The sequence below is a fragment of the Ixodes scapularis genome, unplaced genomic scaffold (genome assembly GCF_016920785.2).
Source record: "Ixodes scapularis isolate PalLabHiFi unplaced genomic scaffold, ASM1692078v2 PGA_scaffold13__105_contigs__length_92229423, whole genome shotgun sequence".
Lineage (NCBI taxonomy): Eukaryota > Metazoa > Arthropoda > Arachnida > Ixodida > Ixodidae > Ixodes > Ixodes scapularis.
Genome location: NW_024609839.1, coordinates 41207844 through 41225316, shown reverse-complemented (window position 1 = coordinate 41225316; position 17473 = coordinate 41207844). Strand labels below are relative to the sequence as shown.

Below are 17473 nucleotides of genomic sequence, written 5' to 3'. Positions count from 1 at the left end.
CAATGTAATCGTAGACCTCGAGAGACTTGTACGCCTGCACCGTGTCGGCCGTGAACTGGCTTGGCGAAAAAACTAAATAAACGACGACCTGAGCCGTCGACTTCCGTGGCAGCAACTTTACGTCGGAAGTCCAGCAGGCCTTGTTTACGGCGTACGGATCCTCGTAGGCAACGCCGTCCACGCACAGTTTGTTTCGATACCGCTACCGTTCGGGCTCGGGCAACGAGCTCAAATAGTCGGGCATAGCATACGACATACGTTATGAGGAAATACGACGCACAAATAAAGATACAAGCGTCCCTACAACGTCAACAACGAGCGCACGCCATACAGCGCAATGGCGAAACCACGGACAGCCGGGCTGCTTTTGCCCACATAGCTACCGCGCATGCGCGGCCTCCCGGCCGTGTTGGTAAACAGAGCCGCTCCGCGTGTCGGTCTATAGTAAGGCGCAGCCAGCAAAGCTGATAGCTAGCGAGCGCCACAGAGCGCAGACGCGCCACGAAAAGGTGACAGGTGTACAAGGATTCTTGTCAACTGACTTTGATATAGTACCCTTGAGCGAGACGTCTTTCCATGTCCCCCTTGACAGCCTCCTGTGTTGGTCGTTTAAGCGTAACAAATGTTAATGCATCCCTCGTGTTTTTTTTTTGTTTTTTGTTTCGTTTTTTTTTTACACTGTTTTGTGTCAGCCTGATGGACCGGGATGTTTATGTTCGTCGTGGGTGTCTGTGCTACTCGAAAAGTAGCCGAGGCTTGGGATCCGGCTGTATACATATAGCTTGCACGTGACGTCAGTCCGCGTTCCTCTTTCTGTTGGTCAGAAGCGCCTCGTTATCGCACCGGAAGCTATGGGCTTTCACGCGTACCATCCCCCCATCATGTTTTGCCAAGTGACGAGGGTACAAGCTATCTACACGTGTCAGGAAGGAAGCTGACAGATTTACGAGCATCTGCCGAAAGGCGTGGAATCTTTTATGAGTATACAATAACCCACCATTTTCATGCAATGCATTCTGGTTGATACTTCCACTGCTAGCCAGGAAAAATAGTGATGCGAAATATCTCACTAGTTTTTTTTTTTTTTTTTTTTTTTTTTTTACGTATTGAAGTATGGGTTAACAGTAATTACTGATAGGATAATAATGTGAGGGCGTCTCTTTGAATTCCTTGCCTCCAGCACGCGCCGGTCGCGTTCCGTCGTGCTTCGGCTATGTGCACATGCTCGAATATCACGAGGCGCTGAAGCACAGACGTTATTAAAGCTAGTGTGTCACAAGAAAATATACGTTTCCGTATATCACAGACATTTAAGACTGCTTACGTGTAGAAATGCGAAAGCATTCCTACAAGCAGCTCGCCACGTCCTCGTACCTCACACGGCGCTCCGGCGGTGACATCCCGGTCCCCCACTGCGCAGGCGCAGCGAACCCTGCCGGCTTTTCGACGGCTTCCGTGACGAAGCATTGCATTAACATGTGCTTTTCTTTGTGTCTTATTTCCGAAGCGCGTCCGCTGTGACATTGAGCGCACCCGCGGGCTTCCGTGGCGAGGCATCTGCGTTGCTGCGCTTTTCTTTGTGTTTTCCATGGGAATGGGAATTCGGGTGCCGTTTTTCTGCTACAGACGGTTACAGACAACGCCGGCTTCGCATTCGCGTTAAAAAAAAAAGTCCCGAAGAAACTGCGACGCAAAGGTGTAACATTTATTTTTGCAGCGAAAGTTGTCGAGAAACCGTTTCCCGCTGTATTTTGGGCTGATATAACGTGGGAGTTTTCACGGATCTCTTTCTGCGTCTTGCAGCGCTTTCCGGATTTCTGGAAGATCCAGAACTCTCCGATGAATCTAGCGGCGCGCGTACGCAATGGCGGCGGACAAAAGCAATCTACGAAAATGCCTAATGAAATGAAACAAGGGAGGAGATAACACCAAGCGCAGCTGGAAACACGCTGCAAACATAATCCAACCATTCAGGATCTTGAGGAATTCCTCTTATAAATAAACAACAATGTCTTTAAAAAATGTTTTTTTTTTTTTATTTGTTGGGTTAGGATGTTTTGTTGTTGTTTTTCTTTCTCGTGCGCGGCTGCATTTAGTTGAAGCCGGGCGCGGCTCGATAGAGAATGGGGAAAAGAAAAACAGCAGCTCGAAAGCAGCGTCGTCTTAAAGGGGCACTGACACATCAAAATCATATTTTTTTTTATTATCCGAAACGATTGAAAACGATGCCGGGACATTACCCTCAAAATTTGAGATTTGGGAATTCAGTATTCGTGAAGTAAAAAAACAACTTCCAAAAGCCGAATTCGAAGTTCCCGCGCGATCGGCGCCGGTGCCTTGACGTCAAAAATTACGGAGACCTGAGAGTAGACTTCCTTTCACCACTCCCTGCTGTTGCCATGGCGACCCAAAGCGAGGAGGAAAGGAGCGAGCGCCCGGCGTTGCGGCGGACCGGTTTTGAGCGGTTCGCCCGTTTTCCGTTGGAGGATACAAATCCAGGAGACGGCACCACAACGAACTCCCGATTTTTGGTATTTCAAAAAGAAGGGCCGTAGTGCGTTCGCAATTGCGTTAAAAAACATGTTTTAGGATTGCCGTAATTAAATGTTATAGAGATGTCGCCTACAAAGCTTCTAAATTTCCTGATTTTTGACGTCACCGATCAAAAGAAGCGAGGAGGCGAGAGGCGGGAAAATCAAACGCCAAAAATAAAAAGACGCGCGCGCGCGCGGGAAAATTTTTTTTCGCGATGCGGTTTTTTTTGCGTGTTTATGACTGCAACTTGCATCGTTTTAGACAATAAAAATAAATACGACCTTTGGGGTGTCAGTGCCCCTTTAAGACGACCGCATTCCCATCGACTTCTGAAACCACGGGAAGATATCCGACGTTGGCGTGCCTCGGGTGCCCGGGGTTGCCAGCTGTCCTTTTCTGCGCGCTGCACTGGCGTGAGACTCCTCCCTCGGACGAGGAGTTATTTGCGGTGTCCCTCCACGCTCTTCGTTCGCCCCCCTAAGCTGACAGTGCCGCGGAGATCGCGTGCTCGTCGGACCAGTCACGTGATCACGCTCCCGCCGCTATACCCTCGTGCAGGGAGCTGAGTCGGGTGATGAAGGGGAGGACGCTGATTGGTCGGGCCGAGCTTGTAGCTCCCACTGCACTGTCAGCTTAGGAGTGAACGAAGTATAGGAGAGCTCGCGGTGGCCACCCAGCCCATAGCGCCCTCTCTCTCTCTCTGACCGGCGCGTTCATTGCGACGAGCTTAGCGTCTCTCGAACATCGAGCGTCGTCGTGCCTTTGGGATTCGGCACGGCACACTCGCCTGTTCTCCCGGACGCCTATTAGGAAAGAACCACCGCCGCGCGTTCTTTCTAATTGGATTATCGCTGGGGGTCAGGGAGGCAAGAATGTTTATCGAGACCAAGGGTTCTACACAGTTTGTCGATTCTTGTCGGTTTTCTGAATGTTTTTTTTTTTTCTTTTTTGGCGACTGTGTGTGCACGCAAAAGCAAAGGGAGGTCGGCAAAGTGTTGGGCTTGTTTTCGGGTTGTCGCAGTTTCTTTTCCCCAATCTTGTAACGAGTCCTTCACGGGCCTTCTGTGTGGTAAACACCGGGCTTTGTGATAAGCAAGGCGGAAAAAGCTTCCCTTTTCACACCCCCTCCCCCCCAACACACGCACACAAACACACCATAGTTCATCTGTTCGCCAAAAGTTAAATATTGTCTAATTCCTTTACTCTTACCTTTCAGAGCGAAATGTGTTGAAAGACGGTAGCATTTTGCGAGGTACGAAACGCGCGCTGACGGACATTTACCATCAAAATCTATTCGTCTCGTGAACAGTTTATTCTTATTCGTTAACCGCAAATAAAAAAGAAAAAAAAAGAAGAATCGTTTTCTGTTCTTCTAAAGTAACCCGGTCATTTTATCCACTAAACTAGACACTCGGGGTGCGTGGGCTCCTCGGACCTTACGTTCGCATGCGCGTTTGTCTGTGATTGTATCCGTTCCCGGTGCGTGGAGAAAAGCATTTTTTTATTTTTTTATTTTACGTTTTTGGAGAAAAAAAAGTTCAATGACCCCCCTTGTTTTTTTTTGTTGGTTTTTTTTTAGAGAAAAGTGGCGTTTAAACGCCAGGTCACGTCCGCTACCGACGGACGAGCAGACTGGCCGGACGCACCCTCTCCACATCCTCGGACGTTAAAGGGATACTGAAGCGAAACTTGAAATACACCTATTATGGTCAGAAATAGGTTCAATATGATCAATGATATTCATAAATCATAATCGCGCGTTTGTATTTTGAACGGATGGCTATATTTTTCACCCTGATGGGCCCGATTGGGCGCGCGCTCAAAAATCGGCCATCGGAGAGCGCGATGCGTCTTGGGATATTGGGCGCATTCGTGACGTCACTTGTGCCGGTCGGGAAAGGCTACGGCGTGAATGTTGTGGTTACGAGCGTTGCCACTAGGTGGCGCGTCGACGATTTACGACCAGCTATTTATACATGAGGAGTGTAGACACAAAGTGGAGACAGCGCACTAGGAAATTAAGAGGAAAGTTTTTGGGCTATAGCGAAGATACGGAAGAGCAAGTCTCAGTTAAGAAGAAAGTTAAGGCCACAGAAAGAGATTGGTGGCTAGAGGGAATGCAGACAAAGACGGCTCTGGAAAGCTATAGATTAAACAAAAGAGTTATTGCCAAAGAAAGCATTTATGACAATTCTAGGGGAAGCTCATTGCTGTTTGAGGCAAGAACGGGTGTTCTGCGAACCAGAACATACAGAGTGAAGTACCAGGAAATTGATACAGTGTGCACTGCTTGTGGAGAGGAGGACGAGACGGCTGAACACTTGATACTCTACTGTAAAGGGCTTCACCCTATGCCTACCGAAGACAACATAGATTTAATAAAGTCATTGGGTTTTAGAGACAGCGAAGGGAGAGTGGATTTCAAATCTGTAGAGATTACCAAGCAAAGATTAAGTGAATGGTGGCAGAAATCGAGAGAAAACTAGGTATTTTCTTATCCACTGATGGCAAGGGGGTTTCATAGCCTCACTTTCTTTGCACTGCGGTGTGAATATAGATTTCACATTTAAATATTCTAAGCTTAAATGGTAAAGCAAAATGGCTAGGTGGCGTAAGCTACCGCCCGATCCAAAGGGCTCAGCCGTATTCATCCATCCATCCATCCATCCACCTGTGACAACGTGGCCGTTTGAGATGTGCAAGGGCTGCACGCACGCTGCACCACGGGACCACGGCAAGTCGGCAACCACGGCAGCACTGACAAAACCAGCTCTGAGGCCGGATTCTCAAAGCGAATTCACGACGAAAAAAGTGCGTACGACAAATTTGAGAGAAAACCCGTGCTCTCGAAGCGAAATTGTCGTAACCTTTGCGCAGGTTACGACAGAATCCTACGACAGCTGCGAAGCTGTCTTACGCACTTTTTACGATCAAATCAACAAGGCCGACAGCGTCGCTCAGTTACTTGGTATCGGCCACCAACGGACATTTATTTTTCTTCGTGCTCTTCTCGTGCGTCCCGACTTCAACCAGCAAGAAAAAAAGGAAGGAGTACTTAAAACAGACCACGACGATCAAGGTACGCAGGATCCACAAACACACGAGAAGAGCTACAACAGCCACGATTCTGCCGACCGAGCGAGCTCGGCAGAATATAGTAGGCCTAGCAGCAACATCGACTCGGCGCACCGTTGCTCCGGCGGTCCTTGGCCAAGACCGTCTGTCCATGACCGGCTGGCCTGCTGAATGGAATATGCCCGCGCGACCCTTGTGGACCCTTACCGGATGAGTAGTTTGATCCCTGAACTAAATTTCAGAGGTCAATATTTTCTCCTTGTCATCTCGATCTCCTTGTTTTCCGAGACAGCGGTGACGAACGCTGTCGTCGAAAAGGGACTCTCATTGATTCTACCTCCTTGTTTTGTGTGATGTAGAGCTCAAATAAGCGCCATACGGATTACCTTGGCAACTCGGTATTTACACTCTGTTATTAGTATGCCATTTTTATTCTGACTCGACGCTACGTCAGTGTCGAGCTATTGGGGAGGAGGACAGACCGTGACGCTCCAAGCGGTTAACTTGACAACTACACGGATGGGGACAACAAATACAATGACTCAGCGCTAGGCCGACATAACCGAACGCGGCGTCAGCGTTCGGCTGGAGTTCGTGCTCTCCGGTGAGGGGGAGGAGGGGCTCTTTTGTTTCCACTAGGGCCTGCATGAACAATGCAGCATGCACGGTCCCAGCTCAGCACAAAAGCCGAAGTGGGTCAAGCTCGCATTCTCTGAGGATAGATCCGGCACTTAAGAGGGCGCGGTACCTCTATTTATTCGTCCGTTTCAGCCACCAGATGGCGCGCGGCTCGAAACGTGGTTGAACGCGCAACTTCTAGATGGCGCCAGTATCGAGGTGTGAAAAGGCTCGCGTTATCCGCTGCGTGAAATAGATCCCGAAATGTGCCGTGTTCTCCCGGCGGAGGAAGTTCCTCCCTCCCTCGCGCGCGCTTGGTATGTACGCGCGGTGGCCGAGTCCGGTCTCTGCGCTGTGTGATGCACTGGGTGGCGCTCGTTTCTGTTCGGAGGTAGGAATAAAAATGCCGGTCCCCTTTTTTACGACGCTCGTTTCTATAGCTTGTTTTTCTTTTTTTTTTTTTTATCTCAAGTGACCTACAGTACCGCCTGTTCGAAATCGTCCTTTGCGGTGAGCGATTGAGAGTCAGGTTAGCATTTTATTTGGGTCAGCACTACACGTTCAATGGAGACCTCGGGCGGCGATGTAAATATGCATTGCTCCCCAAAGTGTGTCCAAGGTGCGCAATGACAATTGGAAAGGGTATTGAAGGCGCGCGACCGTCGGTTGGTAAAATACGTGCGTTAGATTCACTTATTCAGTTTAATCATTTTTGCCAACGTCTTTTATCTGTTTCGACAAATGACATGGTCGAGTCTATTGATAACCTTAGCTAGATTGGACGTACGGAGTGTCCGCGCTTTAAATAAATTTGCTTCGTTTATTTGAATGAATAACTGTTTTCTCTTTTCCGTGCTCGGTGCTGTGCAAAAATCGCTGAGATGTTATGGTAGCTCAGTGTGGCGGCGTTTTGCACGCTGACTCGCTATTGCATTCGCTGTGCACAATATGTGTTCAGATGGAATGTGCCAAATCGTATTTCCGATCGATATGATAGATTTACTTTGCTACAGTGTTAATTATATTTTCCTGATTTAAACTGGTTCGTCCCTGATCTGAGCCTAAGTTCAAATTCGAAGGGCAGACAGACTTAGCGTCGTAACAGCCGTAATGCGCAGAAAGAAATTAGTACCATGAAAGAAAAACAAAAGGATACGAGGTGGCTCAGTGTTATAGAAGTAATGAGTGTGCAAAAAATGCCATCGTACGTGTTGTTTTTTTTTTTTTTTTTTTACCTCTCCGCATCGCTGGGAAACGCTCAAGGTACCAGCAAAGACAGCGAGCTGGCGTGAAATTTCCATCGAGCGGAAAACGAGTGTCATTTTTATTTCATCATGCGCTTTCATTTTGATATGGCTCAAAATGGGCGCGAAATAGTAGCAGGTAAGGCAACAAAATTTAGATGTTAGGTCTGGAGCACCGCTATACCCAGCCGTGTTGGGGGCATCTCTCACGAGTCAATACGGCAAAGGTATTGCGCGTCGAACTGTACGTGAGAGTTATCCATTTCAGCGAAACCTTGATTTCGCAAAACTATTGTGGCTCGAGTCGTGGCTTCAAGTACTTGGAAGCCACGAGCGAGAAATAAATGACAGTTGATTTTGAAGGACAATCGCGACGTGGAAACCCATAAAAGATAGTTCCAATAAGACGAGAGCTTCCCCTTCTCTTCAAGTGCGTGGGTTACGCTCTCAATCCTGCACCTGTGGTAACACTGCAGGCTCCTAAAATCGCTTTGAAAACGTTCCTGATCGCAACAACTTTTTTTTTTTTTTTTTTTTTTTTTTTTGTCGAGGCGCTATTTCATTTTTTTTTTTTCTTTTTGTCTACCTTGATACCCCATCAGCACAAAAGCTACCAATAACTAAAAAAAAAAAAAAATAGTGGGCATACAACGACAACGCACCCACTGGGACCCGAGTCAAGGCAAGAACAACTAACTACTAAAAGGGGAAAAAAATCATGTTCGCATACACGGACAGAACGCCTCCATCGAAAGAAATGAATCATGCGCTTGTTCTGCCAGTCTCGTTGTGCGTCTGTCAAAAGCCACAAAGGAGGAACACAATCAGCGCCTACACCACTCCCCTCCCCCCCCCCCCCACCACCCCTAAAAAGAAGAAAAAAAAGGTTTCTTGGGCGCGCGCGCGGTCGCCCAAGCGATGACCTTGGAAGGGTATGCGATTGTAGCACGTTTGTCCCCCGGTTGTGCCCCTGTCTCAAATGCCACGGTCCGTTTCTCCCAAGTGCCCGTCTTATCGTCCCGAGTATCAACTCCGCAGTGATTCTGAATCATTCCGATGCTTTCCAACGTTGCAAAACTGTTAGACGAATATTTGCACAGTAGTATACACTGTTCGCAGAACTATCTACGGCGCTAAAATTCAAAAGCGCCGTGTTGGATTCGGGAACTCGTGTAGGTTTAGCTCATTGTTGGAACATTCTTATTCGCTCGATGAACTCCACAAAACGTGTAAATATTAGAGTGAACTTTCCAGAGAACGATAGTTGTTGTCGGGGTTCCAGGCGACCGGACAGGTCGCAATTATTGGCTGATTAAAAATTTTATTTCATAATCACAATCGTATCATCAAGGGCACGCCATTTCCTCATCACTTCTACGAAAAGAGTTGCTGTATTCGTAGCACACACAGACGGAAACGGTTGAGACTGTGCCCAAATAATATCTTCTTTTGGCAGGTACTGCGCAGCGATTACACACAATACCTCTAACATAAACATGCTGCTCCACATGTCTATTCACAAGATGCAATACATCGTTCTCCCAACTTTGTTGAAATGGCCATGAAAGCGCGTAACCGTCACTTTTTTGAAGTTCTACTTAGAGGTGAAGTGTTTACCGTAAAAAGTCGTTAATTATTTATTTTTTTCCGTTCCACTACAAAGCTCGATTCCCTTAAATTTTTGTTTTTATATCGTCTCTACAGCGCTTTTACGTCGTTACTTTCGTGCATCACATAATGTGCGAAAAAAAAACAAAAAAAAACGGTAGGATCGATGCTGCATAGCCTTTTTTTTTTTGTGGACATCAAGAAAAAAAAAAAAGATAGTAGTTGTCTTCACTTCGCACTGCATGTTTTAGCACGGAAGTTCCTATTTGGTTATGATGTCTTTACTTTCTTAAAAATTGTATACAGTAATTTAAATTACCGAATTCCAAAAACGTCGAAATTGTATAATTGCTTTTCGTTGGGACGCCATGACGACAGCGACACTCGTGTTCCCTCGTGGCTTTCGCCAGCCTTTCTACGATGAATTGCCAGGATCGCGAGATGCAACAGCGTGACACTCCGTCTTCTGTGACGTCATTTGTTGCACTTCGGAACCACTTTTGATGTATGGCCAGCATAAGACGCTAACCACACCAGTCGGAGACGCGCTGCAGGTGCCATAGTACTGCTCCTAAAAGTAGCTGTCACGTGCTTGCTCCGCGACTGTGATTCCCTCACAGCAGCCCTGACTGAGGGTTGCCAAATTACGGTGAAACGGAGTATAGACAAAACAAACCGGAAACGAGCTGCCAGCATACGATAGTCAAACTCCAACAAAAAGGATTAGTTTCTTCCCAAGCTGGACGACATTTACCGGGCATCTTTAGAGCTGCGAAGCTCAAAATCACGCGTACTCATAAGATATTTTTTCTCGCGTGTTTGTGATTTTTATGATGTCCTGCAAGCAAGAAAAAAATATATATGGTGAAGTCACTCCGAGGGGGTACCGATAACTGCGAGCCACGAACATGAAGGATTCGCTAGCATACGTCAGGAGTGTGAACGGTAAATCGTCACGCAAACATATTCTCACAAGCTGCAAATATTTATTTGGCTTAGCAAGTAGAATACTAGTATACTAACGACATGTGATTATTGTACACAAGATACCATTTCTCGGGCCGCGGCTAGCCGTGCCCTCGATAGACTACGGAGCTGCGTTGTGTCGTCTGCTACTGTACCGCCAACAGGAGAGCGATAGCTCTGTGTGCTCCACAGATGCGTGTTGCGGTATAACTCTGTACGTCTGTCCTAGAGGAAGACAAAAAGATAGGCTCTGTGACCCCCTCCTAAGCTAACAAAAACAAACAGAAGTATACTCGTTTGGACTGAAAGGTTTACAAAATAGTGACCAGACATTGGAAAAGCATATGTCGCAGAACTTGGTTTATGAAATGGCATCATTGTTTCGAGCAAGAAATCACCTGCTCACCACTGGGACGATGAAATCGTCACTATTTATTGCGTCAGGTATATTTGCGCTCATGAAGAAAACTCTGAACACATCCTTCTCCCAAAGTCCTATGTCGAATAATAAACACTTTTTTAAACATCTATGCACAAATAACTCATTTTTTTCTACACTTGTATATACACGTTAATTAAACGACGTCAAACCGCATTTTTGATTAGATCTTGATGTCTACACCAACTACATTCATATTCTTTAGGGCTTTATTGAACGATAACTTCAACTATAGTTAATGGAATACGATGGCTCGATCTCAACAAAAACCTCAACGTGCGAAGCTTCCACAGACGGTCGCTTGCGAGTATTCTCAATGTGAGACTTCAGAAGCTTTCGCTTGCCATATGGAGCTTGCTTTCGACTACAGCACTGCATGGGCCCGGAAAGCGCGGAGCGCGCTGCTGTAGGGAGAGGTTGACTTACAAGATGACGTGTTATGTGGTCACGTAAGATGGCGTCATTTCGTGCAGCGTGATCACGTAAGATGACGTCATTTCGTGTAACGAGATCATGTAAGATGACGTGTTTGTGTCACGTGATCACGTAAGATGACGTCAGTTCGTATGAACTGACGTCATCTTACGACAACGCCAACAACATTAGTGCCGTCCGGAACCATTGACCTTAGAAACGCGCCTCTTCGCTTGAAGAGCTGATATGCGTTGATTGTTATTTGTTTCTTTTGCCTACTACAGACCATTCAAAAACTCGCCTTCTGAGTGCCACCAACTTTGTCTACTGGGCTGTGAAGCGCGTTCGAGCGTGCGCAATACCTCTCTAGGCCGAAAGATTGTACACTGAGTATGCGTTCACAGCTCAATGACTTAGGCATTTTTCGTCAGGATAGATGCTCCCACGAGAAGAGCGTAATGGATATGTGAATAGAATTGGAAATTTGAAATGTTCTTGTCCAATCGCATTTTTCTTTGGTTATCAACGCTTTTTAGCATCATCACAAGACGTTCAACCCATAATACACTGGTGATTAAAAAATAAGCACCGAAAAACATGCACCGGTTTTCGCTCAAAAATAAACACCGGAAAAACATACCGTAATCATTACCCATGTCACCTTTTTGGGTGATATGTGAATTTCCAGAAGAACAGCGAGTTATCACCCTCCCCTAGGAATACCCTGACTACAGAGCAGGCGACCCGTTTTTCCCCGCGTTAGATTGCGGTGACCACGAACCATACGGAGGTCACAGGACGTCCGTGAAAAATAAAAAGGAGGCAAACAACGATCTACTCTGTGCACGCTTCATCCCCGATTTCCACGACCCCAAGGCCGAAGGACGTTTGTGTGAAGGATAACCATAAAATAAAACTTTGCGTCAAAAAAAAAAAAAAGCCCGTTTTTAAAAGAAAAAAAAAAGTAGAAACAAGCACAACGCGTTGACGGACCGCGAGGTTGTGGAACACCTCGCGGTCCGCTTGCCACAGGACGGTTGTCTTCGACCCATAGCTCCAAGGTGAATTTGCCACTTGCGAAAGCACGGAGACCTACCCAGCGAGAACCAGGAAAGCAAGACACGCACACTGACGCCTCGGCGTGCAGAATGAAACAGGATACGGGCGCGGAATACGGCCGCGGAAGAACACCTCGCACAGTGCCGATCCGGCCGATCTCCGAACGGACGATTTCGCATTTCGTGGACAGCGAGCGCCACCGCACGGGAGAGAGAGGTACCTTAAAAACGACGAAAACAAGCACCGACACCTTGGTTCTTTATATTTGCTGTAGTTACGGAACAAATCGACTTACATGAATAATTTGAATATTATTCGATTCCGTAATAAATTTAGAAGACATTAAGCGCAATATTTCTTATGTTTGAATTTAGATAATTTTGTAAATTCGCTCCGAACGCAAGAGTGCCGAATTAGCCGATTTTGACCATTTTCATGATTTTTTTAAAGAATATAATTAAATTTATGATGAAACATTTGTTGCGCTTAGTGACTCGATAATGACTCAATGTCTTTAAAGCCGAAATTTTCAAGAAGATCCGCGCAGCCGTTATTATGTGACAATTTTTTTAATTTGGTGAAAAACCTCATGTATTCTCTATGGGGCTCTGAGGTGCGCCCCCTCTTAACGTCGCTTCGTCGATTGTTAGTATTTTTTATTTTAAACTGTGGCCCGCGCTCTATTGTAGAAGATGACATGGACCTGCCCATAAGGCCTGTCGGCATGTGCACAGGCCTTGTGTTGAGTAAACACCGAGTGTGGGGAAAACAAACGGGTCAGAGCGCCCCCTATAGTTCGATCTCCTGCCCAATAGCAGTTCGTGGGAGCTACGCGATGTCGGTCTAACCTTTCTTTGCCGTGTCATGTCAGTATCGAGTTGCAATTGTAAAAGATCGGTCCAGAAGCGCTTACCGAAGCACGGTCTAACAGAGCGAATCCAGCACTTCGATCAAACGCGCGTGTCCGCTCCGAGTGTGAACAGGTATTTGGCATTTGCGTGGCTCTTGCTGACACCCTCGTAGTTCAAACATATCCTTTTTAACGTCGGCTTGCAGCTCGCGACTCGCAGCAACTAATACCGGCCGTGCCAGAAGCATGCTCGGGCCGTGTCGTGCAAAGAGCCGCAACGAGAACGAGCTCACTGTGGCCAACTACGCTTTGGCTTTCTCCCCAAGGCTTTGCAAACGCGTTCAGGCCTAGGCGAATTCTGCCGGCACGCCGTATTGCCGCAGAACGGCGCTGCTATTTTGGCACAAGTGATGTCACGAGAACTTCCCCCCATTCACCAGATGAGAATTTGAAATCGTTTAATTATGTTTAAAATTAGTTCTCCTGTGTTTTACAGAGCAATATTTATATTTCCGAGGTGGTGCCTGTCCCTAGCCCATATTTATGCAACAAGATCGGCGCTAAAATTTCGTTTCACTACCCCTTTAAGATTGGCCAAAGACTGTCCTTCGATCTGGCCAACCCTGCTTTCAGAAATGTGTGTCTTATATTAAAAAAGAAATACAAGAAGATATATATTTCTTAATAAATACGCAGACTGTTTTTTTTTTCGGCACAATTTTCGTTATTTTTTTTTTTTTTAATTCGATATTATTTCGAAGTTCACCGAAGCATGGGATTGTGTCCGTCCATTTGTAGCGGCTCGGTAGCTGAATTTAGCGGGGATCTTTTTTTTTCCCCGCTATGTCCTGCGGTTAGCGTTTTCTGCAAACTTTAGCGGCGAAACCTGTATTGGCGTATTATCCACGCTGTGTCACGTCACGTGACACCGCGTCACATGACGTGACGTGACGCTGGGATCTCACTTGAGGCTGTCTTGGTCATGGGGCGCCATGTGACGTCACATTCGTCTTGTGACGCAGTGTTGCACGACGAAGCCCGGCAGACAAAGGTGGCAGTACGCGAAAGGCGAATCATAAAATAGTCTATGGAAGATTAGACGAACTTGGCATGTTCCTGTTCATTCCATTTTCATCCCGCCGCCATTGTCTTCCCGAAATTCGAATGTCGTAACGCCATTAGGTGCCGTAGATACTGCCGAAAAATTATAAGACGAGAAGGAAAAAAACAAAAAAGGAGCACTTTGTTATCCTTTCACTCGAGAACGAGCGAAACCTCGGTTTGGCAGAAGTGCCCCCCGCGGTTCCCTAAACACAAAGCTCGTTTCTCCTCCGTCTTTTCCGCTAGATCTAAGAGGCGTGCACCTGCGCGCCTCCAACTTCCACTTCAACTCGCGTCATTAAACTTTGCCCGAACTCCAGACTCCTTGTGCGACGAAAGGGAACAGCGTCTCCCCTCGAGTGCCCCTCCAAAGTTTTCGGGGGCCCCCTAAGTGCCTGTCCCCGCCCTTTATTGTAACGCTCGAGATTTTTTCAGCTCCTTGCCCTTTCCCCCTTTTCGGGCCTGCAGTGCGCGTCTTCCCAAATTTTATACGCCGGGCGCCGGTTAATGTAGCAACAGCGACAGTCGCGGCTCATACCCTCACATTAGACGGTGTGCCTGTATCTGAAGTTGGAATGAAGCGCTCGCGTTCATTCCCGTTTCCCGCTTTCAAGCTAACAACATTGTTGTCTTACGACCTTGTGTGCCGTACACTCCAGTCTAAGTATAGCAAGTACGAGATTTACTGCTCGTAGGGTCAGTTTAGTTGGGAACCTAGTAAGCCGTTTGTTTTCTTCCTTTTTTTTTAAACGATACGTAGTAGGTGCTTTAGCGGCGGATATAATATGCCTTAATAAAGCTGAATACCGACCGCACTTCTCCCACTAGGACTAAACCCCATCATCTGCAATACACTGCAAAAAACAAATGAATGGGCCTTGGCTTTTTTTATTAGAAAACACGCAGATGGTCGAGAAAAGCCGTCACTAAAGATGGGAGAAAAAGAAAGACGCGAAATATGTAGGCGTTTAGCGCCATGCCACGGCAGCGCGGCAACACTCGGAATTACATTTCTGCTTCACATTGCGCGACGGCATAAATGTGTTTCATTAGGTAACCGCTGCCGCGGCATGGCGCCGAGTACCAGCCGGGATCTCTAAGGGATCTCGTCTGCCGTCCGCTAGCTCTTTGACGATACCTCGCGCAATCTCGGCGGTGGCGTGCCAGGCTTTCGACGCACAAACTAGGCTCTAAATTGACCCGCTTATCGTTCCGTCTACTTAATATTTATAGATGTCACCGACAACTTGGGAAGCGCGGAGGCGTGGCGCGGGTCCCGTATTGTCCCTCCGTGGCCAATCAGATTGCGGCATTACACGGTAAGAGCGCCCAATAACCAATCAGGAAGCAAGAACCGCGAACATTATAAGCCATGTCATGCGCTTCTCTAGCTGTGAGTTAATAATAATCTACTTTCTTTTCCAACCAACCCAATGGTGGACGAGACAAGGGGGAAAAAAAAAGCTGATTACAGACAACTGGACTAATACCAGCCCCCCCCCCCCCCCCCCCCCCCCCCCCCCCGCCGCCCCTCTTCCTACCAGAATGCAGCAGTGTTGCACGTCTTCAGACTACAGATTTTTTTACATATAAAGGTGCACTGAGGAGGTTTTTGAGATGACCTAAATATGACGACAACTCACTCTGCGGGCCTTTAAGCGTCCTAGAAATTCACAAATCATAACGATGCGCAGCCAACTTCCGTATCAAAAAAAACAAAACAAAAAACATAGATAGCAACACACCGAGGCCATCTCGGGCGATTGGAGGAGCATTGTTCCGGCGGCCATTTCGTTGAGATTGACAACGCTGTTATTACAAGATCTTTATGCCTTTGTAGATGATAAAAGCAAAAAAGAGCGGTCGAAAAATGTCTTTCTCGAGGAAAGGGAACATAATACTAGAATAATCGTCTCAAAACCAACATTTCTTTTTTCTCTTTGTCTCTTGCCGGAGTGACGTGTCCGGTTGTCAGCTCTCGAGCGCGCACTCGCTGGATTGAACCGTAGTCCGGGCTGTATGGGCAACGAGCCACTCCCAGTCGAGATATCCCTCCGCGGTTCCACCGGTCAGAAGCGCGAGGATCCTTCGCTTCCTATTGGCTTACAGTGGTCCTGGTTTCGGAACAATAGGCTCCTTCCATCGCCGGAAATTACCTCGGTCTGTTGTCATCTTTGATTGCTTGGTTTAATAGGGAACTTCGTCGCGTGTCGGGAGGTGTACACACCCCTTGTTTTTTTGACGGCTTCATTTGCAACGACTCCTCTATTCTCAATGCACCGCCCCCCCCCCTAAAAATGTAGATTCCCCTAATTTCAGGTCCTAGGGAAACCTCTCGTTCAGAGCCAGCAGAGTGAGTTATCGCTATATTCAGGCGATCTCAGAAACCTTTGCAGGGCACCTTTTGCGGTAACCAATAAAAACCGTCGGAGCCCCCTTTTGCTTTCGTCATATTTAACCTTCATCCCGTCAAATATGTCGTGTTTATGTCGTGTTTAACACGGTAAACACGACGCAGTAGTTGTTCTCACTTTGGCTTTTCGAAATTTCTGAAAGTTCTTTTTTATTTGCGCTGTCCAGACGTTCAATCTTCGCCGCTATACCGTGCCCATGTATTCCCTTTCTCTCTCTCTCTTTCTCAACTTCGGAAGAGTAGTCCGTTTTCCGCCTTTCCCAAATTCGCCTCACATGGCCAGACGCTCGCGAGGTGGGGCTTTAATTTAAAACTCGTCTCAGCTTCGCTCCAGAGAACTAGCGAGGGAAAGGGGGCACGTTGGAAGTAATTGAGAGCCCCTGATTCGCGCTGAAGACTGGAACTCCCCTCTCCCTCCTCTCCCCTTTCTCGTCATTCGCCTCTCTCTCCGCGTTTTTCACGGCTGCGCGATAATTAAGAGCGTGAAACAAGGCCGATTGCTCCCGCCGGTTGCGTCCCGCACATTCCGGTTATAGAGCACGGTTCGCCCACTGGCGACAGCGCGACCGAACGCGTCGCTGTAGCCGGCATTCCACGGCTGGCCAAACGCTCACCGTCCTTAGTGGGATGATTAATTCCGCCTTAGTTCACGGAGATGACAGTAAGGTCAGACTGTCAACTGGAAAGGAGTTTTGAGATCGACGCCTCGCTGCAGCTGTGCATGGGCGACGCCATAACCTACCTTCCGTTTTTGTGTCCTCTTATTCCTTTCGATCCACGCCATCCTTACCACAGCGGGACAGGTTATTGCCAATTTTGGATACTACTGTGTCCGCCTCCCCAGCATATAGGCCCTTGTGGAGACTCGTCAATGCCCGCTTCAATTGCTCTAAACACCTTGGTGAGACAAAAAAAATAAATAAATAAGGCAGCAATGGTTGTTGTGATATGGCGCGTGTGTAAAGAGCCCTTCATAAAACCCGCCCTTATAAAGTAACTGCGCTGAAAACGGCGGGCAAAAACTGCAGTTCTCGGCAATCTCTCCGAAGTAAACATTGTTACGGATCCAGAACCAAGCACAAATTAATTACTAAGCTAGAATGCGAAAAAAAAAAAAAAAAATGAAGGTGGTTTTATGAGAGGAGAAAAAA

The 17473-nt window shown here is 47.2% G+C and overlaps 1 protein-coding gene across 2 annotated transcripts in view; it reads left to right on the top strand.

The window, feature by feature from the left end:
* The window catches only part of LOC8031807 (putative polypeptide N-acetylgalactosaminyltransferase 10), a 280882-nt gene that overhangs the window by 167264 nt on the left and 96145 nt on the right, over nt 1-17473 (top strand). The window lies entirely within an intron of this gene.